Source organism: Eretmochelys imbricata, chromosome 1, assembly GCF_965152235.1.
Source record: "Eretmochelys imbricata isolate rEreImb1 chromosome 1, rEreImb1.hap1, whole genome shotgun sequence".
NCBI classification, from domain to species: Eukaryota; Metazoa; Chordata; order Testudines; family Cheloniidae; genus Eretmochelys; species Eretmochelys imbricata.
In genome coordinates this window covers 210625239-210650570 of record NC_135572.1, presented here as the reverse complement: position 1 = coordinate 210650570, position 25332 = coordinate 210625239, and the positions used below count along the sequence as shown (strand labels likewise).

General features: G+C 44.6%; 1 long non-coding RNA gene across 3 annotated transcripts in view; it reads right to left on the bottom strand.

The window, feature by feature from the left end:
- Window positions 1-14987, bottom strand: part of LOC144268425 (uncharacterized) — a 30360-nt gene extending 15373 nt beyond the window's left edge. The window contains exons 1-3 of one of the 3 annotated variants that reach the window (XR_013346746.1): window positions 14909-14987; window positions 8629-8754; window positions 6937-8416 (exon numbers count right to left, since the gene is read on the bottom strand). This is a non-coding gene — a long non-coding RNA (uncharacterized LOC144268425). Of the gene's footprint in view, window positions 1-6855; window positions 8417-8628; window positions 8755-14908 lie in introns of those variants that run through there. The other 2 variants (XR_013346745.1, XR_013346743.1) reach the window with 2 other exon arrangements.
- Window positions 14988-25332: the final 10345 nt, after the last annotated feature.

Sequence of the window (25332 nt, the reverse complement as noted above, 5' to 3'; positions counted from 1 at the left end):
TTCTCCCTGCTTCAGACTGCTTCCCTTGCAATACCTGCTCCTACTGACTGTTGCTGATCTCCTTGCCTGCCTCCTGACCTTGGTTTGCCCTCTGGCCTGTCTCAGACTCTGACCTCCTGATATTGGATCCGGCCTGACTCCTGCTCCGACCACTAGGTCAGACTGCCCACATCCTGGTCTTGACATGTTATTATTCACTAAACCCATGAACCCCAATCCATTTTAAAAAGTAAATTACTAAAAAACTTATGCAAGATCACTACAGGTGGCCACGAATAGAACCCAGACCTGTAACCATGATAAATGACACCACTGCACTGCCTTTCAGACTGAATTAACCAGTTTTAGATGCCACATTTCAAACCACATTAAACCACACTCCTGTCCAGGAGCCAGGAATACAGTCCAGGATTCCTGATCATCAGTATTCTACCACTGACTAGAAAAAGTTGTGTAACCCACTGAGGAAGTCTATATCAAATGCTCCATTGGCTGTCTACAAAGGAGTTAGCAATACAAGCTACTCGTGTAGTTCAAGTAGTAAGAATCTATGCTAGGGAATAGAAAGTAAAGAGATTCAAACCCTGGTACTTGCCTATGTGGGGCATGTTATGGTTGCATGTGATTCACACAGTGAGAAGATCTCACACAGGTTTTGTACTTACCTGTGACTAGTGATGACCCATGGCTTTGCACTCACATCTGTGATTTCATGGTAAGTATGAGTGATGGTTGGCAAGTGTGTGTGTGTTGCGCTGGGAGAGGTGTTGAGTTGTGTCTGGTGCTGGCAGCAAGGTTGTGCTGAGAAATTTATATTGAATTCCATGGGTGGTGAATAAGGGGCGTGCTGCCCTGGGAGGCTAAAGTGTGTTTGAGATCATTGTATCTGCTTGTTGTGTGGGTGGCTGTGCTGATTTCTTTCAGGGCAGGAGGGGGCGCTGCAATGGAAGATGTGTTGATTTGTGTGGGTGGCCGTTATAGGTGTGGCAGTTCGGTTAAGTAATCAATCATCTGTACAGTCTCCCTCATACAACCAACGAAATTGCTGTATGCAAATTAGCTATAGAGTAAGAGCAGTGATTGGTTGAGTTATCTCTGATATCAACATGGTCTAGGACTCTTGGCATAGCACAGATATAACATGCCTTACTGTAACTGTACACTGTAAAAATATAATTTGTGAAGTCAAAATGGCTGAGAACTTAAAATTGGGATGGTAATAGAGCACAAAACCTAGTGATGATTCAACCTGGTGATATTCTGAAGAGAAAGAGCCCCCAAAAATTCTTGTAGCTGTTTCCATGCTTCACATGGACTCTATAGACATAATAGTTGTCAATGTGACATTCATGGAATCTTATAATATTGATTATCTGTAAACTATAGTGCAAGAATCCCCAAAATACACGCTTTTCACATTTCAGTCATTTGTTACACATTCTACTTGTGTAACCCACAGGTCAAATTGTAGGTTGTGTTGCTCCCGCTGTGGGCCCCCCCATACCCAATTTAGAAAATGAGTCTGTTATTACTCTTGGATTGATAGCCTTGTTCTTTAGCACAACTTAAAAAATCGTGCTTTTAAATTCTGAGGGTTGACAGGTATGCGTTCATGGTGGCAGGGATGGAACACCTTGAGGAAGGTGGAACAGAGTAGGTAGACCTGCTGGTATAATGCAGGTACTCTGCTGCTGCAGCCACACCTAGCTGTATCCAGTTTCCAGAAGTCCAATAATAAGCTATGGTGTGTTTCGGGATGTGTGTGATGACAGATTGACAGGTTATGTCATCACTGCTAAATATAGTAGGGTTGCTCTTGGCATACTTACTTTCCATAATTTTTAAATGGGAAAAAAGTTTATAGAAACACTTATTGAGGCATGTTATAGCCTCTCATACCCTTCAGAAGGGTCGACAGTCAGGACTGACTTCAGCAGCGCAGTTTCTCCTTCTGATTCCCAGGCAGGTGCAGCTTCCCTTCTCCCTGACTCTGGGGAGCTATCCACTGTGGTACACCTAAAGCTGCATAAAAATTAAGAAAGTAACAAACACAAACTATGCTTAATGACAGATAAGGTTGCATCTGGACACGCCCCATCCACTGAAAACTTTAAAAGCATGGAAATAAAACAGGAAAAAATTATTGCATTCCTCTCCATCTTCATATTGCCTACAATACTGTTGATAACACATCAGAACACTCCAAAAGGCATTCACTTCCCATCTCCAACATAAGACTTAACTGTGACCTCATATGCTGTTATATCAATTATACATATAGGTACATGTGACTGTCACATTTGAAAGTTATTTACCTTAATAATGATGAAGTCAATGTTAAGGTTTTTTGATAGTGTTAGTTTGATGAAGTTGGTGTATGTATTGATTTCTGGTATCTTTTCGAGCTGGGATGTGAAAGCCTTTGGAGTGTGTTACTGACAGTGTTGTAGGCAACATGAAAGTGGACATGAATGCAGGAGTCTTTCCTCTTAACTTCGTATTTCCATGCTTTAAAGAATTTGGATGGATGGGATGTGTTCTGATGTCTTCTTAACTGTCACTAAATGTAGTTTTTGTTTGTTAATTAATATGGTTGAGGTATAGCTGCTGGATGTTGGGTTTACTGATACATTTAATTCTCTACTCAGTGTGCAACAGCAGAGAAGATTACTAAAATATCCTGCTTTGCATTAAGAGAGGGATTATTCCTATAGTGCTAGCAAAAGTTTAATTAAGGGGTGCCTAAATGTTTCTAAGGCCTTGTTCATACTTGAGATATTAGCCACCTGTTAAACCACATGCAAATTTGTACCAGTGCAGTTTAACCTGGTACACTGGTAATAAAGATCTCCAGCACAACAAACGTGCATTCAGTTACTCGACTTTGTGAAAAATTCTCTTTTTAGCCTAAAAATTTCTAGGCCTGGTTTTTGTCCAGGATGAATTTTTTGCAAAGTTTGCCCAAGAGTCAAATCCCATTAAGAACAAATAAAATGAACAGGGACACTTTTACCATCCTCTCTTTAAAAATCAGGTCAGCAGTGTTGGCCTGAAACCCCCATCTCTAAAAGCAGGTATTCTTGCTAGGAAAGAGTTATGTGAGTTTTGTAAATAGTGAAGTTGGCTCATTATCATATCTGGATATAAAGTGAGGTTGGAGTGGCTCCAGGTTCGACCCACGGTGTAGGCTGAGCAGTCCTGTGGAAGGAAGCATTCGAGCAGGTAAACTTGGGGGGTGACGAGGAAGAGGTCTGGAATGGATTTTGTGTTTCACTGAGTTCCTTTTGTGAATAAAACCAAATCCCATAAAGGGAATAATTTTAACTCACCACAAGTTGTAAGAGCTATTTAAATCGAGCTGGGAAAGGGACAATTCTGTCTTATCTCTGACTTTTGATTTTAGGACAGTCTTCACAATGGGGTATTTCCTGTCTCCATGACAACCAGAGGCAGACCAGATCTTTGCTTGGAGCCTGGCCTATGGCTGCCCCTCGGGAAGATCTCTCCAGAATGACAGCTTCCAAAGCTAAAAAATGTTTACTATAATAAAAGTGCTACGTAACTGAAAGCATTTGCAGCAAAGCATTGACATGAAATTTAGGGATTTGGTAAAGAAACACACTTCCTTTTCAAATATAACAAGTGAGCAACAGCCAAAAACAACAAACCAAATCAACCAACCAAAAAACCCTTCACATTCTGGACATAATGCAATCCTCCGAAGAAGGTTCAGACTGACAGAAGGTCTTAGCATAAAGATTCACAGGTAAGACAGAACATTTGCTTTCTCAGTTTCCTCCACATAAGACAGTCTTCACAGTGGGATGTGAAAGTAGTAAAAGTTATCTCTATGGAAGGAGGGAGGATTCAATTTATACCTGTAGAACTGAAAAAGAACTTAAGGGTTATGGTGGCATCCTTTGCCTTAACACCCTTCTACCAAACACTGCATCACCAAGTGTGAGGATGTTTATGTTATAACATCAGAGGAAGTGTGGATATGGAAGAACCTGACGTAGCCTTACAGACCTCCTTATAAAATGTATGTGATCACTCTGCAACATCCCCCACCCGCCTCAATTGCTGCTTTTTGCAGAGTGCATAGTAATGAGAAGATCTGTGCCTGAGACTTTGAATACCTCTGCTATATACACCTTTATTCCTCTGCAGGCTCTGTTCCCATCCAATATATGCATTTCTACTTCTTCAGGATGTTTGAATTCAAGCAGAAGGGCAGCACTACCACTTCCTATTATATGCGGAAGATTAGGGTGCCTTGGAAATAGAGGCCTAGCTAGTTCAAAGAACTACCATGTTTGACAGAACATATAACTGAGAATTCACTGAGAGCACGCCAAAACTGTCTAGGACAAAGATGTCAACTGTGCATGATGTTTTCATTGAGAAGAGGAAGAGATCTGCCAACTGTGAAGCTGAAAGGTGGATATTAGGATATGTAGATTAAGAATCTGCATATTGCTAGAGGACCGATACGTGTGACGAACCTCAGGATTCTGATACGTGACAGTTATGAGAGATTCTCACGGGTTTCTTATAATGCAGTATGACTGCATTGTCTTTCCCATGCTCAGACCATCATGTAAAAACACTAGAATGTCCTTTGTCCTGATGTGCACTCCCTGTAACAACATCTAAACTCAAGTGATACACAGACATTATTTGTATGTTTCCTCAGAGATGCTAGGAAGGTGTTTATCATCTTCTTAAAGTAAGTGACGGTGGTTCCTTACACTCAGCTTCCCTTACACTCAGCTAGCCTAAGCTAATTGTATCCAGTTTGCAAATTAATTCCAATTCAGCAGTCTCTCGTTGGAGTCTGTTTTTTGCTGAAGAATTGCCACTTTTAGGTCTGTAATCGAGTGACCAAAGAGATTGAAGTGTTCTCCGACTGGTTTTTGAATTACAGACCTAAAAGTGGCAATTCTTCAACAAAAAAAACCTTAAAAAACAGATTCCGAGAGACTGCTGAATTGGAATTAATTTGCAAACTGGATACAATTAACTTAGGCTTGAATAAAGACTGGGAGTGGATGGGTCATTACACAAAGTAAAACTATTTCCCCATGTTTATTGCCCCCCTTCCCCCGCTGTTCCTCAGATGTTCTTGTCAGCTGCTGGAAATGTCCAACCTTGATTATCACTACAAAAGGTTTCTGCCCCTACCCCACCCTCCTGCTGGTAATAGCTCACCTTACCTGATCACTCTCCTTACAGTGTGTATGGTAACACCCATTGTTTCATGTTCTCTGTGTATATAAATTTCCCCACTGTATTTTCCACTGAATGCATTCGATGAAGTGAGCTGTAGCTCACGAAAGCTTATGCTCAAATAACTTTGTTAGTCTCTAAGGTGCCACAAGTACTCCTTTTCTCCTTGCAGATACAGACTAACACGGCTGCTACTTTGAAACCTGTCATTTGGGGGAAAAGGTAAACTTGTCCCTGGGACAATGAGCTAGTTTTATTGAATAGGCTTCACTAGTTATCTCAAGTACCTGAAGTGGTTTATTTTCAGGTGAGGGCCCACCATGAAGTGCCCCTCATGGGGGGAGGGGAGAGGAAATCTGCTCAGACTTGGGAAACCCCAAACAAAAGAAGCTTTTGGGGTTGGATGGTTTTCCAGAAAATCAGACTCTTGCTCTTCCTATCACCAGGAAAAGCAGCAATGGCATCCTCCTACCATGTAATCTCTGTGCTGGAACCTGGAGGAACAGTGGCTTCAAACACCTGCTGAGATAAGAGAGTCTGAAAATTCTCTCTCACTGGAAGGACAGACTTATTCTCTTGTCTAAAGCCTCAGTGTCTGCTTTGTCTACATGCTCTCCTCAAAGAGCTTATCAACAAAATACTGAGAAATATATCAGATTTTAGCTTGCCATTCCAATTTCTTCAGGCGGAGCCACAGGCCCCTAAAATGTATCTTTGGTAATTTTGAATGTACAGCAAACTGGAGTCAGGTAAAGCACCAGTCCTGAAAATGTTGCTTGGGAAATCTAGTTTAAAACAGGGGTGCAGCGATAGCTCAGTGGTTTGAGCATTGGCCTGCTAAACCCAGAGTTGTGAGTTCAATCCCTGAGGGGGCCATTTAGGGATCTGGGGCAAAAATCGGGGATTGGTCCTGAGGAGGGGGGTTGAACTAGATGATCTCCTGAGGTCCCTTCCAACCCTGATATTCTATGATTTTATGTAGGGTTTTTTTATTTTGCTGATGCTCACAATGGGCTGGCTCCTTATTGACTACAGAACTGCGCAATAGGAAACTGCAGCCAAAACTCTCAGGACTCAAGCTACTGCATCCACATTTAGTCTAAGTGATCTTATTCTCCTCTGTAGGTTTGGCGGGAATACTCCTTCAGCTGATCTGACTACAGAACCCATAGCAGACTTCTGGCCTGGTCTCAGAGGAGGGAGCTTCCATGCAGCCTGCTCAACTGTCTCAGCATGGACCTCATCCACATACCACCACCTCCTGTCTGCCATTTCTGATCGGGAGAAGCTGAAAGTGCTGTCCTGCAAACCATCCTTGGAAAGAAAGGTATTTCTCCCCCCACACACACTTTCTTTTGAGGGCAACTACACCTTAATATCCCCTTAGTGGTTCAGCAAGGGCACCCACTCTCAGGCTCCCCTGGCTGCCACCTCTCATGGGTTGAGACCCACATCTCTCTCTCTTCTGATTGAGTATTCCCAGGCTGAACAGTTCCCTGCCTTCTCTTTGTTATTCCCAGCAAAAGATAGTCTGCCTAAACAGACCTGTTTGCTTCTCCCTTCAGAGATGGTACACAGTGTAATTGCCAACAGTTATAAATTACCACCCAGCACTTCCTACGCAAGTCTATTTTATTCTTAAGGTAAAAAACAATAGAGAAAACACATTAAAATAATAAAAACCTGCACACATACTAATAAACTTACCAGAGATCACCCCAATTGCCTCCAACATGTGCTCTTCCAGGTGAGTCTTTCAAGCACAAAAGGGGGTCGCTTTTGTGGTCAACAAGTCCATAGAATCATAGAAGATTTGGGTTGAAAGAGACCTCCGGAGGTCATCTAGTCCAACCCCCTGCTCAAAGTAGGACCAACACCAACTAAATCATCCCAGCCAGGTTTAGTCAAGCCAGGCCTTAAAATCCTCTAAGGATGGAGAGTCCAGAACACATTCAGCTCAGAACTAGCATACTCATGAAAAGTTTAGTCCACCTTTATACAGTTCAGGGATCTCTGATCTGGAGTTTCCAGGAGCAGGTAATCAGTATATAATGTGTTCTTCTCCTCAGGGTATAGCTTCAAAAGGCCTCCCAAGTACCTCCTAGGAAACCCACTTCACACATATTGTCCCAAACAGTCCTCTGACATTCCTAACATTTACATTAGTCATGTCCCTAGAAAAGCTGCATACAATCCTACAACAACACAAACAATTGTATTTTTAATACAATAGACCCCAGAGGTATTACACCTAATTCAATAAAGTTTATTCAGGATACTGTAGAATATTGCCTTCTGTCACAGGCAGTTTTGAGACAAAAACCTCAAAGCCAATGAGGAAACTTGAGATGTTTAGTTTAAAATATTTTTTAAATCCGCAGTGAGACCTGCAGTCTGTTACAAGTGCAGATTGGAGGCAGACAATTCTGGAGAGTTCTTCCTGAGGGCCAGCCCTAACCCCAGGCTCAAAGCCACCAGAATCACCAGGGTAAACACAACTATGCTGACAGAAGAGTGCATCTGTCACCATAGCTGATGTTATTTGAGAAGATGGTATTATTATACCAGCAGGACTTATCCTCCTCTTGGTATATGCTGCAATTACATTCTGCGGGGGTGGGGGAGCCTATACCAGCATAGCTATGCAGATATAGCTTTGCCAGCACGGGCTCTGTAGTGTAGACATGGCCTTTAAATGACATTTGTTCCTACACAGTAGCACTGAAGACAGTATGGTAATAAAAGTTGAGAGCCTCAGGGAGGGGACTATCCTCAGCTTGAGGGTCAGTGCTTTTCAATATCTTGGTAAAAAATTATTTTGATTTTAGTTGAGCTGGATAGGCCAAAATGAGGTACAATGGTCATTGGTATGAATTTTGAGGGAATGTAGACAAGAAGAAATTAAGGAAGTATTTGAGAGAGTGGATTTCCAGATAAGGTGGTGAAGTAAAGAAGTGTTTGTGTGTTTAACCAAAATTTGGCTGTTCATCTCAAATTTATTATATACATTTGCTTGGGAGTATCTATACACACTGGGTGTTGAGGGGATGAGATCACAGGGGATTGGTGTTTTTTGTTTAGTTTGCTGATCGGGCTTTCTCCCAGATTGTTTGTAGCCATGTTGTTTTCTTGCATTTAATAGCATTTTGCTTTCTTCTGGAATAACTTTTCCTCCCGTCTCAAGTGTCTGAATTTGAAAAAAAAAGTTTGAAATGTTTTAAGCAAACAAATTCTATAGCAGAGATGGCAGCATTGTTAAAGCCTTCCACAAATACAGGGTGGTCATGAGCCTGCTTCTCTTCATATAAACTATAAGAGCAATGCCACCTGATTGTTGATGAAATAAACTCCTAGACTGTGGGCCAAAGATCGCAAAAGGAACATAGCTGGGTAGGTTACCTGGATCTGGGCTCTGTTTCCAGCTGTAATGTTGGATATTGTCCAACATGCCTCCTTTTTGATAGACTCCTTAGGGCTGCTCAGCAAGTGCAATAAACTCTGCAGAGCTGAGCAATTCAGAATTACCTGAAGAGAAAAAGAGAGAGCGAAAGAGAGCACGCTTAGACTGTGTCTAGAATAGACAGCCATTTGACACAGGTAATCCCTAAAAGGAAAAGACAATTACTAACATTTATCTAGCACTTTTCACCAGACGTTTCCAAAATGTTTCACAAAATAGTAATTAATCCCCTTGTTAAGTGTTGTCCTCGTTTTCTGGACAGGGAAACTGATGCACAGAAAAATTAAGTGATTCAGTGCGGGGACCATGTGTTCAATACGTACAGTAATGCCTCACTTAACGTTGTAGTTGTGTTCCTGAAAAATGCAACTTTAAGCTAAACTATGTTAAGCAAATCCAATTTCCCCATAAGAATTAATGTAAACGGGGGGGGTTAGGTTCCAGGGAAATGTTTTTCACCAGACAAAAGACTATATACACACACAAACACAGTGTAAGTTTTAAACGAATAATTTAATAGTGGTACGCAGCAAGGACTGTGAAGCTTGGTTGAGGTGGTGAAGTCAGAGGGTGGGATATTTCCCAGGGAATGAAGGCAGGACGAATGGAGGGAGGGGAGACAGCATGGCAGACAGAGAGAGACACAGTGTGTGTGTGTGTGTGTGTGTGTGTGTAGTGTGTGCATGCTTGTTAAGTAGATCAGCAAGCTGAGACGCAGCTGCTGCCAGGAAGCTCTCTCCCTCCTGAGCCCTGTTGTGTGTGTCCCCTGCTCTATGGAAGATGGCGAAGCGGGGTGCAGGAGCAAGGGGGAGAGGGACTCCCTGACATTAGCCCCCCCTTCTCAGCAAGCAGAGGCTCGGGGAGCAACTCCAAGGCAGAGGGCAGGAGCAGCACATGGCAGTGGTGGAAGGAAGGGACAGCTGAACTGCCAGCAATTGACAGCCTGCTGGGTGACTGCCGCACAGAGAATTTAGGGGAGCAGGGAGCTGATGGGGGGGCTGCCGGTCCCCCCTGGTTCCAAGCCCCCACCAGCTAGCTGCAACGGGCTGCTCTTTCTGCAAGCAGTGGACAAAGCAGGTGGCTGCCAAACGATGTTATAAGGAAGCATTGCACAACTTTAAATGAGCATGTTCTCTAATTGATCAGCAACGAAACAACATTAACCGGGATGACTAAGTGAGAAGTTACTGTATTTATACAGCACCTAGCACAATATGAGGTCCTGGACCCAAATGTGGCCCTAATGAACATGAAGGAGGTTTTGTTTGTTTTTTTATTGGTTTTCTTTTTGCACTGAGACTCCTTAAACAGACAGGTTTCAGAGTAACAGCCGTGTTAGTCTGTATTCGCAAAAAGAAATGGAGTACTTGTGGCACCTTAGAGACTAACCAATTTATTTGAGCATGAGCTTTCGTGAGCTACAGCTCACTTCATCAGATGCATACTGTGGAAACTGCAGCAGACTTTATATATACACAGAGAATATGAAACAATACCTCCTCCCACCCCACTGTCCTGCTGGTAATAGCTTATCTAAAGTAATCGTCAGGTTAGGCCATTTCCAGCACAAATCCAGGTTTTCTCACCCTCCACCCCCCCACACAAATTCACTCTCCTGCTGGTGATAGCCCATCCAAAGTGACAACTCTTTACACAATGTGCATGATAATGAAGTTAGGCCATTTCCTGCGCAAATCCAGGTTCTCTCACTCCCTCACCCCCCTCCAAAAACCCACCCCCATACACACACAGACTCACTCTCCTGCTGGTAATAGCTCGTCCAAACTGACCACTCTCCAAGTTTAAATCCAAGTTAAACCAGAACATCTGGGGGGGGGGGTAGGAAAAAACAAGAGGAAATAGGCTACCTTGCATAATGACTTAGCCACTCCCAGTCTCTATTTAAGCCTAAATTAATAGTATCCAATTTGCAAATGAATTCCAATTCAGCAGTTTCTCGCTGGAGTCTGGATTTGAAGTTTTTTTGTTTTAAGATAGCGACCTTCATGTCTGTGATTGTGTGACCAGAGAGATTGAAGTGTTCTCCGACTGGTTTATGAATGTTATAATTCTTGACATCTGATTTGTGTCCATTTATTCTTTTACGTAGAGACTGTCCAGTTTGACCAATGTACATGGCAGAGGGGCATTGCTGGCACATGATGGCATAAATCACATTGGTGGATGTGCAGGTGAACGAGCCTCTGATAGTGTGGCTGATGTTATTAGGCCCTGTGATGGTGTCCCCTGAATAGATATGTGGGCACAATTGGCAACGGGCTTTGTTGCAAGGATAAGTTCCTGGGTTAGTGGTTCTGTTGTGTGGTATGTGGTTGTTGGTGAGTATTTGCTTCAGGTTGCGGGGCTGTCTGTAGGCAAGGACTGGCCTGTCTCCCAAGATTTGTGAGAGTGTTGGGTCATCCTTTAGGATAGGTTGTAGATCCTTAATAATGCGTTGGAGGGGTTTTAGTTGGGGGCTGAAGGTGACGGCTAGTGGCGTTCTGTTGTTTTCTTTGTTAGGCCTGTCCTGTAGTAGGTAACTTCTGGGAACTCTTCTGGCTCTATCAATCTGTTTCTTTACTTCCGCAGGTGGGTACTGTAGTTGTAAGAAAGCTTGACAGAGATCTTGTAGGTGTTTGTCTCTGTCTGAGGGGTTGGAGCAAATGCGGTTGTATCGCAGAGCTTGGCTGTAGACGATGGATCGTGTGGTGTGGTCAGGGTGAAAGCTGGAGGCATGCAGGTAGGAATAGCGGTCAGTAGGTTTCCGGTATAGGGTGGTGTTTATGTGACCATTGTTTATTAGCACTGTAGTGTCCAGGAAGTGGATCTCTTGTGTGGACTGGACCAGGCTGAGGTTGATGGTGGGATGGAAATTGTTGAAATCATGGTGGAATTCCTCAAGGGCTTCTTTTCCATGGGTCCAGATGATGAAGATGTCATCAATATAGCGCAAGTAGAGTAGGGGCTTTAGGGGACGAGAGCTGAGGAAGCGTTGTTCTAAATCAGCCATAAAAATGTTGGCATACTGTGGGGCCATGCGGGTACCCATAGCAGTGCCGCTGATCTGAAGGTATACATTGTCCCCAAATGTGAAATAGTTATGGGTAAGGACAAAGTCACAAAGTTCAGCCACCAGGTTAGCCGTAACATTATCGGGGATAGTGTTCCTGACGGCTTGTAGTCCATCTTTGTGTGGAATGTTGGTGTAGAGGGCTTCTACATCCATAGTGACCAGGATGGTGTTATCAGGAAGATCACCGATGGATTGAAGTTTCCTCAGGAAGTCAGTGGTGTCTCGAAGGTAGCTGGGAGTGCTGGTAGCGTAGGGCCTGAGGAGGGAGTCTACATAGCCAGACAATCCTGCTGTCAGGGTGCCAATGCCCGAGATGATGGGGCGCCCAGGAGTTCCAGGTTTATGGATCTTGGGTAGTAGATAGAATATCCCAGGTCGGGGTTCCAGGGGTGTGTCTGTGCGGATTTGATCTTGTGCTTTTTCAGGAAGTTTCTTGAGCATATGCTGTAGTTGCTTTTGGTAACTCTCAGTGGGATCATAGGGTAATGGCTTGTAGAAACTCGTGTTGGAGAGCTGCCGAGCAGCCTCTTGTTCATATTCCGACCTATTCATGATGACAACAGCACCTCCTTTGTTAGCCTTTTTGATTATGATGTCAGAGTTGTTTCTGAGGCTGTGGATGGCATTGCGTTCCGCATGGCTGAGGTTATGGGGCAAGTGATGCTGCTTTTTTCACAATTTCAGCCCGTGCACGTCGGCGGAAGCACTCTATGTAGAAGTCCAGTCTGCTGTTTTGACCTTCAGGAGGAGTCCACCTAGAATCCTTCTTTCTGTAGTGTTGGTAGGGAGACCTCTGTGGATTAGTATGTTGTTCAGAGGTATTTTGGAAATATTCCTTGAGTCGGAGACGTCGAAAATAGGATTCTAGGTCACCACAGAACTGTATCATGTTCATGGGGGTGGAGGGGCAGAAGGAGAGGCCCCGAGATAGAACAGCTGCTTCTGCTGGGCTGAGAGTATAGTTGGATAGGTTAACAATATTGCTAGGTGGGTTGAGGGAACCATTGCTGTGGCCCCTTGTAGCATGTAGTAGTTTAGAAAGTTTAGTGTCCTTTTTCTTTTGTAGAGAAGCAAACTGTGCGTTGTAAATGGCTTGTCTAGTTTTAGTAAAATCCAGCCACGAGGAAGTTTGTGTGGAAGTTTGGTTTTTTATGAGAGTATCCATTTTTGAGAGCTCATTCTTAATCTTTCCCTGTTTGCTGTAGAGGATGTTGATCAGGTGATTCCGCAGTTTCTTTGAGAGCGTGTGGCACAAGCTGTCAGCATAGTCTGTGTGGTATGTAGATTGTAATGGATTTTTTACCTTCAGTCCTTTTGGTACGATGTCCATCTGTTTGCATTTGGAAAGGAAGATGATGTCTGTATCTGTGCAAGTTTTTTCATGCAGTTGATAGATTTCCACTCCATACGGCTAAATGCAGTGCCTTGCATAATGACAGGTTTCAGAGTAACAGCCGTGTTAGCCTGTATTCGCAAAAAGAAATGGAGTACTTGTGGCACCTTAGAGACTAACCAATTTATTTGAGCATGAGCTTTCGTGAGCTACAGCTCACTTCATCAGATGCATACTGTGGAAACTGCAGCAGACTTTATATATATACAGAGAATATGAAACAATACCTCCTCCCACCCCACTGTCCTGCTGGTAATAGCTTATCTAAAGTAATCGTCAGGTTAGGCCATTTCCAGCACAAATCCAGGTTTTCTCACCCTCCACCCCCCCACACAAATTCACTCTCCTGCTGGTGATAGCCCATCCAAAGTGACAACTCTTTACACAATGTGCATGATAATGAAGTTAGGCCATTTCCTGCACAAATCCAGGTTCTCTCACTCCCTCACCCCCCTCCAAAAACCCACCCCCATACACACACAGACTCACTCTCCTGCTGGTAATAGCTCGTCCAAACTGACCACTCTCCAAGTTTAAATCCAAGTTAAACCAGAACATCTGGGGGGGGGGGTAGGAAAAAACAAGAGGAAATAGGCTACCTTGCATAATGACTTAGCCACTCCCAGTCTCTATTTAAGCCTAAATTAATAGTATCCAATTTGCAAATGAATTCCAATTCAGCAGTTTCTCGCTGGAGTCTGGATTTGAAGTTTTTTTGTTTTAAGATAGCGACCTTCATGTCTGTGATTGCGTGACCAGAGAGATTGAAGTGTTCTCCGACTGGTTTATGAATGTTATAATTCTTGACATCTGATTTGTGTCCATTTATTCTTTTACGTAGAGACTGTCCAGTTTGACCAATGTACATGGCAGAGGGGCATTGCTGGCACATGATGGCATAAATCACATTGGTGGATGTGCAGGTGAACAGACAGGCTCTGCATTTCTTTGGCTCTCTAGTTCCTTGCCTCACTGTCACAGCCTGTGAGGCCTGATGCCACACTATACCTGACTCCTGGATTCCAGTTGTGAACACCATGATTCCCCCCAGAATAGATTTCTGTGACTGAATTATATACGAAAGAAGCTGGTTGTTAAATACAACAATGTTAACATAACCCTCAGATACGAGATATAAATAATGCACTGTGACAATTATAAAGATTACTCAACTGTCTCAAGCAGTACTTCTGTTAAACTGAAGCAGAGTGTTTCTGGTTGCTATTAAGTGGTCTTCCTACCCGAACTCAGTGTTATGAGACTGAAGAAGATGTATCAAAAATGATGTATTCTCATACACAATATGTCATCAGTGAACTAATCACTTGGTTAGGAACCTGGGTTTCAGCTTTGGCACAGACCACAAAGAAAAAGGAATGCTTTCAACCTAGAACTTGGAGGACATTAGGCCACATCATAGAACCACCACAAAATTCAGCATAACAGGTAGTTTTTGCTTGGGAATACTAAAACAGGAATACTCAGAGGGTGCTGTAGGTCAAGACTGACCAGTATCTGCATACCTATATGGGAACCCAAGATTGGAACAGCATGGTCAGGACTGAATGCAGTGATGGAGGTTTGCGTGAGAGCTTGAAAAACATGTTCTGCTGCAATCAGTTCCCTTTTTGAGTTCCAAAAATGACAGTTTTTAATAAAGGGAAAACATAGAGGCTTGTGAGTATATAAATTACCCCCGCTAAGTAAGAGAAAGAAAGATGGTATTACAAGACAGTAGCAGCGGAGGCCATACCTGTGTCTGGATATCATCCCCTGTCACAATGTTCCCAACTGCTCGTAAGGCAGGAGATACCACTTTGTAGTCACAGTGCCTGCAATTCAAAGCAAAAACTTAGACTAAGCAGCCCAAAAGTATCTGCACCTCCACCCTTTAGTCTGGACCCACTGCCACCTTGCTAGCCCTAGGAGAATTCTCCTGCCAAGTTTGACTGAAATTACTGAATATGTTTTAGAGTTAGAGACAAGCTAAAATGCATTTTGATTTGAAACTAATAGCTTTTAAATGTCTAACACTTAACTAGAGCACAGGCTTTAAACGAAACACAACAACCAACACATTGGCCTCACTTCTGAGCTCTGAAGCTGGTGACGCTGCATAGATGGTGGGCTCTATGTGCCTATTAGCTCCAAAGTACGCTAGGAAGAACCAGCACAGAGATGTCCTCTGAAGTAGCTGACAGTGTTAATGAGGGGAGCTGCAAGGCTTAGCTGAGCCACTGGGTGGGAAAGGGTGGGTTGTGGGGTGGGATGCTGGGTGGGGCAGGGCAGGCTGGAGAGAGTGAGGTGGCAAGTGGGGAAGACTGACTGGGCGGGGGGGAGGGAAGGCTGGCTGAGGGTGTCAGGGAAGGCTTGTGGGGAAGGGGGTGGGGCGGTGGCAGCAGCAGGTGCTGGAAGGAGGGTGGCAGGCACTGGGTGGGAAGTTGAGGGGGTATTGGTTGCGGGAGGCTGGGTTGGGGGAAGCAGGTGCTGGGTGGGAAAAATTGGGGGGCTGAGACATGGGGGGCATGGGCGGTGGGCTAGGAGGCGCAAAGGCTAGGCTGGGACTGGCAGATGCCTGGCAGGGAAGGCTGGGCTGGTGGGGTGGGGAAGGCCACGGGCACTTTGCTTGGCCTTTCCACACAGCATCTGTCTGTCCAGCCCCGTTATCAGGGCGTGGCCTCGCTTGCTGATCAGTCTTCAGAGGCTGTTGCTGCAGTGCAAAGGCAACCAAGAGCTGGATTAACCTGACTGCTTCTGCCCCATGCCTCAGTGGGCATCCTGCATGAGAGCCGGCAGAGGGACCCTTGCGTCCTTAGCAAAGCTCCCTGCCAAGGCGTTCTCCCAGGCAGCCTTTCCTTCTGTGCCAGAGCTTTGGGGTGAGAGGAGATGGCTGCCCTGGCAGGAATCTGGGGTGAGAGGAGATGGCTGCCCTGGCACGAATCTGGGTCCCATTGATCCAACACCCTTTGTCCCTTGGGTGGCTGTTAACATCATCACGGGCTCGTCTGTGAGCCTGTGTGGGATAGAGGGCGGCTGCTGTTCATTGATCCCTCACCCTTCTTATCTGTGGCCTCTTCCTGGCCGATAAGGGGGCTCGAGGGTGAGGGCAGGGTGGGGCCTGGAGCCTGAGCTTTGGCAACCTGCCACCGACTGCCATGCCGGTGTTACGGTAACACCAGGACTCTGATTTGAACTCTGCTTCATGCTGTCACCTTGGGCCTGGAGCTTCGCCACCTGGCGTTCGCCTGAAGGTGGCGAGTGGTTTTCTTCTAATGTCTGAGCCAAATCGGTGCAGCTGTTTGAGTCCCACAAGGTGGGTCTCTACGCTGTGATGTGGAGAATGAACTCTGCGGGTGGGGCAAGGGCTCTGCTGCTGGGGCAGCGGGGGCCTGCTCTCCAGGCCAGTTCTCTAAAGTCAGCCTTTGTATCTTAAGAACATAAGTGTAACCTTTCTGCCTGTCAGAGTTGGCAGCAACAAGGGCCGGGTTCAGTATCTAGGGGTCCCATTCCAATAACACAATGGAAAACCGGCTCGAGCCCCCACCCAGTGACCTGGGACAAATATATACCACCCCCGCTGGGCGCCTCCATGAGGCAATATTTCCCCTCTCGCAAGCACAGAGTCTGAGTGTAGCAAAAAGCCTTTTAATAACAGAGAGAAACAATGTGGCATTATGTTGGGGAAACACCACCAACAGGATTCATAACACAACCCATGAGCAAAAAACCCACCCCAAGCAAATTGGGGCATGTCCTTTCCCTTTGGTTCTTGAGTTCAGCAACTCAAAATCACCCAAAGTCCCGAAAGTCCAATGACTCAAAAGTCTCTGTCCCTGGTCAGGGCAGCCCAGACAATACTAAACATCTCATGGCTCCCCCTGGCAGTGCGTGGAGGGAAAGCCGCTCCCGAGCTATGGCCACAGAGTCTTCTTTTAGAAGATGACAGGACAAGGAGTAATGGTCTCAAGTTGCAGTGGGGGAGGTTTAGGTTGGATATTAGGAAAAACTTTTTCACTAGGAGGGTGGTGAAACACTGGAATGCGTTACCTAGGGAGGTGGTGGAATCTCCTTCCTTAGAGGTTTTTAAGGTCAGGCTTGACAAAGCCCTGGCTGGGATGATTTAGTTGGGGATTGGTCCTGCTTTGAGCAGGGGGTTGGACGAAATGACCTCCTGAGATCCCTTCCAACCCCAATATTCTATGATAAGTCTCTGCCTGCGCTAGAGCTTAAGTCTTTGCAGTTAATTTAACCCTTCTGAAACAGGAAGGAAGTTACTCAATGTTCCAGCTGAGGCCACATCTATATTGGGAGCATTTTGCCAGTATAGGTAAACTAGTGTGGACATAGAAGAGCACTACTGTCCGCCACTGAATGAAGAGCCTTTACCCTTAGAAAAGAGCAAGAATACAAAGAGGACGAACCCACTGCTCAGGCTTGCTCTGCATGGCTCTTCTATCACTATAGCGATGTTGGCTAGGGGTGTGATTCCTAACCAATACAATCATACCAGGACATCATCTTAACACGTGGATGCAGTTATACCGGTATAAGTGTGCTTATACCAGTACAACTAATATACACTAGCACTGGAGAGCTTAAAATAAGATACTAGACTGAGAGGACAAAAGAAAGGAGCAGATTCTCCTCTTAAATATACAGCATTCTCGCCCAGGATAGAAGACTGAGAAGAGGGACTTGCAGACAGATGTACACTGAATAGAGTTATTAGCAATATAAAAAAAAGATGGCTTAGCGGCTCTCCTGCTCTGATTGCAAAGTAAAGAATTAACTGCAACATCAGATCACTTCTGCTTTGGCCAGCCAGAAGGCATCCATCTAACACTGGCTGCATTTGTTCCATGGCCTGAAGTGGGAAGTAAATACCCTGGTCCCATGAGTGAACTCTTGGAAGAGAATAGGATCCCATCACTGAGCTAGGTATTCTGAAGAACCTGTTTCACCTTTCTTCAGGGTAAATGCACTGATCTGAAGGGCATTACTAAATATGAACTGGATGCTTTTACGAAGTGGTAAATGGATGAGCGATATAAATATGAAATAAAGACGGCTTCTTCCAGCCTAATAGCAAGTGAATGCATCCTTCTAGCAAAAGGCAGCACAGCGTACTGAGCTCACCATGCATTAGCATTTACAAAAATATGATTTCCCAAGTGCATGAGAGACCTTAACATCCCATCCTACCTTCCTGCACTTTATAAGATGATAGGGAAACCAACAGGCCCTGATTTGATGATAGTTATCATAGGGACATTGTATTAACCTCTCTGGATCCAAAGCATCAACTGGAAGAGAAGGAATAAAAAGACAAAAGAAAACATTCTGTAAAACAAGATCTAAGTTCATCATCAACACAATTAACAAGAGTGGAAACATACTAGGTACTGGAGCTGCCCTCTAACGGGGTTAAGCCATCAATTTTTAATAGCCGAGACAAAAATGCTAAACTGCGAAGTTGGCACTCACTGTGTGTACCCAACCAAATTCACTTCGGATTTTGGGTGAGTGGAATGTTCAATTAAAAATGAGGAAAGTGCAATCAGTAGGGCAGAGTGGCCAGTACATATTAATGACTATACTTATGCAGAACAGTGAGCTGGAAATAAACATTACTATAAAAACCCTTGAAGCTACCAAATTAGCTAGTTGTACAGCAGTGACATGCTAAGGATTGGCAGAAGCACGGCATTCTGAAGTAAATCCTTTTGCATTTACCTTCATACTCCAAGGCCATCTCTGCTGGATTAAGAAAAAAATCAAACTCAAACAAACATGTCTGGAGTTAAGGATGCAATTTGCACGACAGTGCACTTGGCCCTGGAAAGTGCAGAGGTTGGCAGGTGCTTAAGAGCCCAACACTCACTGAACATAGTGAGGGGCTAAGTCACAGGCACTTTGTGAAAATGTTCCCTCCTAGTCCATACTATGACCCAGAGACAGGCACGAATCACCTTAATCACTTAACAGTTACACAGAAGGGACAAGGTAGGGGAGGACCAACTTCTGATAGTGAGAGACACAAGCTTTCAAGCATACATAGACCGCTTCTTCAGGATTCAGTTTGTGTCCGTGCAGCAGCTTTCTTGCCATCACAAATGTGTCTCCCCTCACACCTTCCATGCTATTTATCCACGTTTGTATCAGTGTACAGAGGGCATGCACAGAAAGGAACATGGGCCAACGGACTGTGGGAGGTTTTCTAGATAGCTGGAAGTAAGGAGGATGGGCCAGATTGATTACATAAATCAGTGTTTTTCAACCTTTTTGATATCAGGGACCAGCTTAGAATCACAGAATATCAGGGTTGGAAGGGACCTCAGGAGGTCATCTAGTCCAACCCCCTGCTCAGCGCAAGACCAACACCAACTAAATCATCCAAGCCAAGGCTTTGTCAAGCCGGGCCTTAAAAACCTCTAAGGATGGAGTTTCCACCATCTCCCTAGGTAACCCATTCCAGTGTTTCACCACCCTCCTAGTGAAATAGTGTTTCCTAATATCCAACCTAGACCTCCCCCACTGCAACTTGAGACCATTGCTTCTTGTTCTGTCATCTGCCACCACTTTGAACAGCCTAGCTCCATCCTCTTTGGAACCCCCTTTCAGGTAGTTAAAGGCTGCTATCAAATTCCCCCTCACTCTTCTCTTCTGCAGACTAAATAACCCCAGTTCCCTCAGCCTCTCCTCATAAGTCATGTGCCCCAGCTCCTTAACAATTTCCGTTGCCCTCCGCTGGACTCCCTCCAATTTGTCCACATCCTTTCTCTAGTGGGGGGACCGAAACTGGACGCAACACTCCAGGTGTGGCCTCACCAGTGCCAAATGGAGGGGAATAACCACTTCCCTCCATCTGCTGGCAATGCTCCTACTAATACAGCTCAATATACCATTGGCCTTCTTGGCAACAAGGGCACACTGCTGACTCCTATCCAGCTTCTCATCCACTGTAATCCCCAGGTCCTTTTCTGCAGAACTGCTGCTTAGCCAGTCGGTCCCCTGTCTGTAGCAGTGCATGGGATTTCCTTCCTTCCTTCCTTCCTTCCTTCCTTCCTTCCTTCCTTCCTTCCTTCCTAAGTGCAGAACTCTGCACTTGTCCTTGTTCAACCTTATCAGATTTCTCTTGGCCCAATCCTCCAATTTGTCTAGGTCACTCTGGACCCTTTCCTATCCTCCAGTGTATCTACTTCTCCCCCCAGTTTAGTGTCATCTGCAAACTTGCTGAGGGTGCAATTAATCCAATCATCCAGATCATTAATAAAGGTATTGAACTAAACCGGCCCCAGGAATGACCCCTGGGACACTCTTCTTGATACCAGCTGCCAACTAGACTTGGAGCCATTGATCACTACCCGTTGAGCCCAACAATCTAGCCAGCTTTCTATCCACCTTATCGTCCATTCATCCAATCCATACTGCTTTAACTTGCTGGCAAGAATACTGTGGGAGACCGTATCAAATGCTTTGCTAAAGTCAAGATATATCACATGCACTGCTTTCCCCATATCCACAGAGCCAGTTCTCTCATCCTGGAAGGCAATCAGGTTGGTCAGGCATGACTTGCCCTTGGGGAATCCAAAGCTTGCAGCCTTTCTAAACAGTGTCAGGGAGATCTGAGGGACAGGCCATTGAGAAAGATTGACACAGGTACTTAGGACAAATGGCTACTTGTGATGAAGTGGAAAGTGTCTTAGTGTTTGTATGAATACTGTGCACACCTCAGTTTTCCCATTGTGTTGCACAAGTATCTAGGTGGTGGGATAAGGGTGTGTGACCTTTGCAGATACCCCGAGAGGGAAGGTGCAAGTGCCTTCTAGCTCCCTGGGCCCAGACAATAGATGTATCTTGGCAACTGATTGCCGGGCCCCATCCTCTGCAAGAGCCAGCTGGAGGAATTGGAGAAGAAAGGGAGGTGGAGGCCAGGTGACCGGTTTGCCTGGGGAACAGCATACAGGATGGAGGAGGGGCAACTGGGTGTGACTGAAGGTGGGCTGCTGGAGGCTGGTCAGACTCCTGGTTTGGGACTCAGGAGGACAGCCCATGGCTCTGGGTCTCCTCAAGATGCACTTTGCTGTAACTTCCTGCTTTCTGTGCTAACAAGATTCTGCTCTATGCTGTGTTCCAGACGACTAATAAACCCTTCTGTTTTACACCGCTGGCTGAGAGTCACTCCTGACTGCTGAAGTTGGGGGTGCATGGCCCCTTTGGAGGGCGTGTAAGGTTTCCCCAGGTGTCCTATTCAGGTGGCTCACTGCAGGGAGCTTATGGCGTGGGACAGGGATGCTGAATGCTCCGAGGTCAGACCAAGGAGAAGCTGAAGCCCAGGAGGCTTGTTCTAGTGAGAGTGTGCTCCGAGGGGTAGTCACACTGCAAGAGGGTCCTGGTCCGGGGGCTAGTCGTCACCAGACTCACTGCAGCTGCGCTAATGTAGGGCAGTAGTGTAAACGCACTATGAAGACCAGAGAGCGCTTTCCTGTCAGCATAATTACTCCACCTCAGCAAAATGTGGAAGCTATGACAGAATGAGAGTGTGTCCCACTGACTTAGCGCCGGTGCGGACAGCTCGGGGGGTGGCTTTTTCATATCTGTGACCGACATAAGTTACATCAACTTAAGCGGAAGCGTAGACAAGCCCTGAACTTCATTCAATGGTTCCAGAGCACCAAGCCCGTGCATCCATGAACTACTATGGGGGGAAAAAGTCCCCAATGCCTCAAACCAACACCGTATACCTGGCTATGCCTCTGGAGAGGGCAGCACCCTTACCTGACCATGGTACTAATTAGGGCTGTCGATTAATCACAGTTAACTCACGCGATTAACTCAAAAAAAATTATTAAAAAAATGAATCGCACAGTTACATTTCAATTGGTATTCTATTGCGTATTACACATTTGTGGATGTTTTCTACATTTTCAAATATATTGATTTCAGTTACAACACAGAATACAAAAGGTACAGTGCTCACTCTATTCTATTTATTGCAAATATTTGCACTGTAAAAATGATAAACAAAAGAAATCCCATTTTCCAATTCACCTCATACAAGTACTGAAGTGCAATCTCTTTATCGTGAAAGTGCAACTTACAAATGTAGATTTTTTTGTTACATAACTGCACTCAAAAACAAACCAATGTAAAACTTTAGACCTTACAAGTCTACTCACTCCTACTTCTTGTTCAGTCAATCACGGAGAGAAACAAGTCTGTTGACATTTATGGGAGATATGCTGCCCACTTCTTATTCACAATGTCACCTGAAAGTGAGAACAGGCGTTTGTATGGCACTTTTGTAGCCGGCATTGCAAGGTATTTACATGCCAGAGATGCTGAACATTCGTATGCCCCTTCATGCCTCGGCCACTGTTCCAGAGGACGTGCTTCCATGCGGATGACGCTTGTTAAAAAAATAATGGGTTAAATAACGTGTGACTGAACTCCTTGGGGGAGAGCGGTGCGCCCCTGCGCTGTTTCACCCGCACGCTGCCACAGATTTCCTGTTGTAGCAGTCGCGGATGATGACCCAGCACAGGTTGTTCATCTGAAGAACACTTTCACTGCAGATCTGACCAAACACAAAGAAGGTACCAATCTGAGATTTCTAAAGATAGCTCCAGTACTCGACCCAAGGTTTAAGAATCTGAAGTGCCTTCCAAAATCTGAGAGGGTCGAGGTGTGGAGCATGCTTTCAGAAGTCTTAAAAGAGCAATACTCCAATGTGGAAATTACAGATCCAAACCACCAAAAGAGAAAATCAACCTTCTGCTGGTGGTATCCAACTCAGATGATGAAAGTGAACATGTGTGGGCCACACTGCTTTGGATCGTTATTGAGCAGAACTCATCATCAGCATGGATACATTATCTCCTGCAAATGTAAACAAACTTGTTTGTCTTAGCAATTGGCTGAACAAGAAGTAAGACTGAGTGTACTTGTAGGCTCTAAAGTTTTACATTGTTTTGTCTGAGAATGCAATTTTTTTGTACATAATTCTACATTTGTGAGTTCTATTTTCGTGATAAAGAGATTGCACTATATTGCTTGTATTAGGTCAAGTGAAAAACACTATTTCTTTTGTTTTTTGTACAGTATAAATATTTGTAATAAAAAATAAATATAAGTGAGCACTGTACACTTTGTATTCTGTGTTGTAATTGAAATAAATATGTTTGCAAATGTAGAAAACATCCACAAATATTTAAATGGTATTCTATTATTTTTAAGTGTGTGATTACATTTTTTAATTGCTTGACAGCCCTAGTACTAACAGGATAACTAACCATGTTGCGTCTGTAGCAAAACGCATTTTGGAGCCAGCCACTGGTAATAAAGTCAATTATGAATTATGGCAAGGACAGGGCCTTAATAAGAACAGTCACTTCACTGGGATGATCCCCAGGAAACTGATTTAGGCCCTGGCTGCACAAGACATGACTGTAGCTTTATAACCAGTTTGTACCCCACACAGCAAATTTGATCTGCTAGTTGGATCCTCCATTTCTCCAGACCACAGACATGCTGCAGCTGGGGGACATAGTCCACTAGGTCAATGTGGGAACCCACAAACCATGATGCACACTGTGGAGGACTGCAAAATGGCAACTTCCTGGAGGTCTTCATGCCTTGAACATGACTGATAAGAAGGCTGCGGCTTGGCCGGATTGCAAACACTAAATAAATAAAACGAACCACACGCAGCTGAGTTACGCCCCCACTCCAGCCCTCCTGGCTCACAAAGGTTGGGGCATGATGTAGAGTATCTGCACCCAATACACTGCCTAGAAGCATTTGTCTCAGTACACCCAGTCCCCAACCCAACATATTACCCAGCCAGTCTCACACCCACCTTGCAAAACCTAGGTATTGTTTCTTGCTGTGATACTGACCCACATCATCCTTTATTGCCTCTAACGTTTGTGTGGTTTTGAATTGCAAGACCACCACTGCACCTGGTTTTGCGTCCCAGAATGAAAGAAGTTGTGAACTGCTGCTCTAATACACAGAAGCATATATTCACCAAACTTAATGCCTATAGCGGAAAGTTACTCCACTCCCTCCTTTAACCAAGTTTAAGATATTTTCATACTTGCAAAGATCTAAGCGGTCTCTCACTGTATCTTTGCGGGAACCATGAATAGAAACAGAGAATTGTGGGACTGGAAGGGACCTCGAGAGGTCATCTAGTCCAGTTCCCTGCATGAATATTAGAAGCCAGCAAAGAAATACTTACCAGAGTTGTCTTCTAAATCCATTTTACTGATGTTGAAAGAACTGAAGCTTTGTTGGAGGACCCTTTGAGCCAGTCTCTGAGTGTCACTCTCCTCCTAAAAATATCAACCCTACAGACGAAAAATGAGGAGATTCACAGATTTCCAAGGCCAGAAGAGACAATTATGATAATCTAGGAGTGGTTTTTAACCTGTCACCTGCAGACCCCTGGGGTCCACAGACTATGTGTAGGATTTCCAAAGGGGTCCTGCACCTCCATTCAAAAATTTTTAGGAGTCCTCAAATGAAGAAAAATGGAAAACTACTGATCTAGGCTGACCTTCTGTAGAACACAAGGCATAGGACTGCCATGAATTAATTCCCATTTGATCTAGAGCAGATCTTTTTGAAATCAAAATTGGATGTCTTTCTAAAATTTGATGGAGAATCTACAACAGTTAGCAATTTTTCCAGTGGTTAGTTATCCTCACTGTTAAAAATAAACCTTATTTCCATTCTGCATTTTTCTAGCTTCAACTTCAAGGCACTGGAAATAACTGTAAAGTTATTTCAGTTTATCCATCACAGCTATTAAGTGTCAAAGATCAACTGCACTACAGCAAGTGGTAGACTTTACAGCTACGCTGTGCAAACATAGGATACAAGGTTATTCTTGGGGGCCCACGTATAATGTAGGGTACCGGGAACCACGTATTCTTGTGCTCCACAGAGAAAAGGTTTCCTCCAAGATGCTAAAATCCACAGATTTTTGTCTGAAACATCCTCTTTTCCCAATACATTTAAGAGGATTCAAAGAACCAGTTCCCAAGAAAAATTAAGCCATGTATTTGGGGAGCTCAGTTATCTTTTCTTATACACACTCAAAGTAATACTCCATCCTGAGCCCCTCCACCTGCCTGAGAGGTCAACACGTTTACACCTACCTTGTGGCTCATG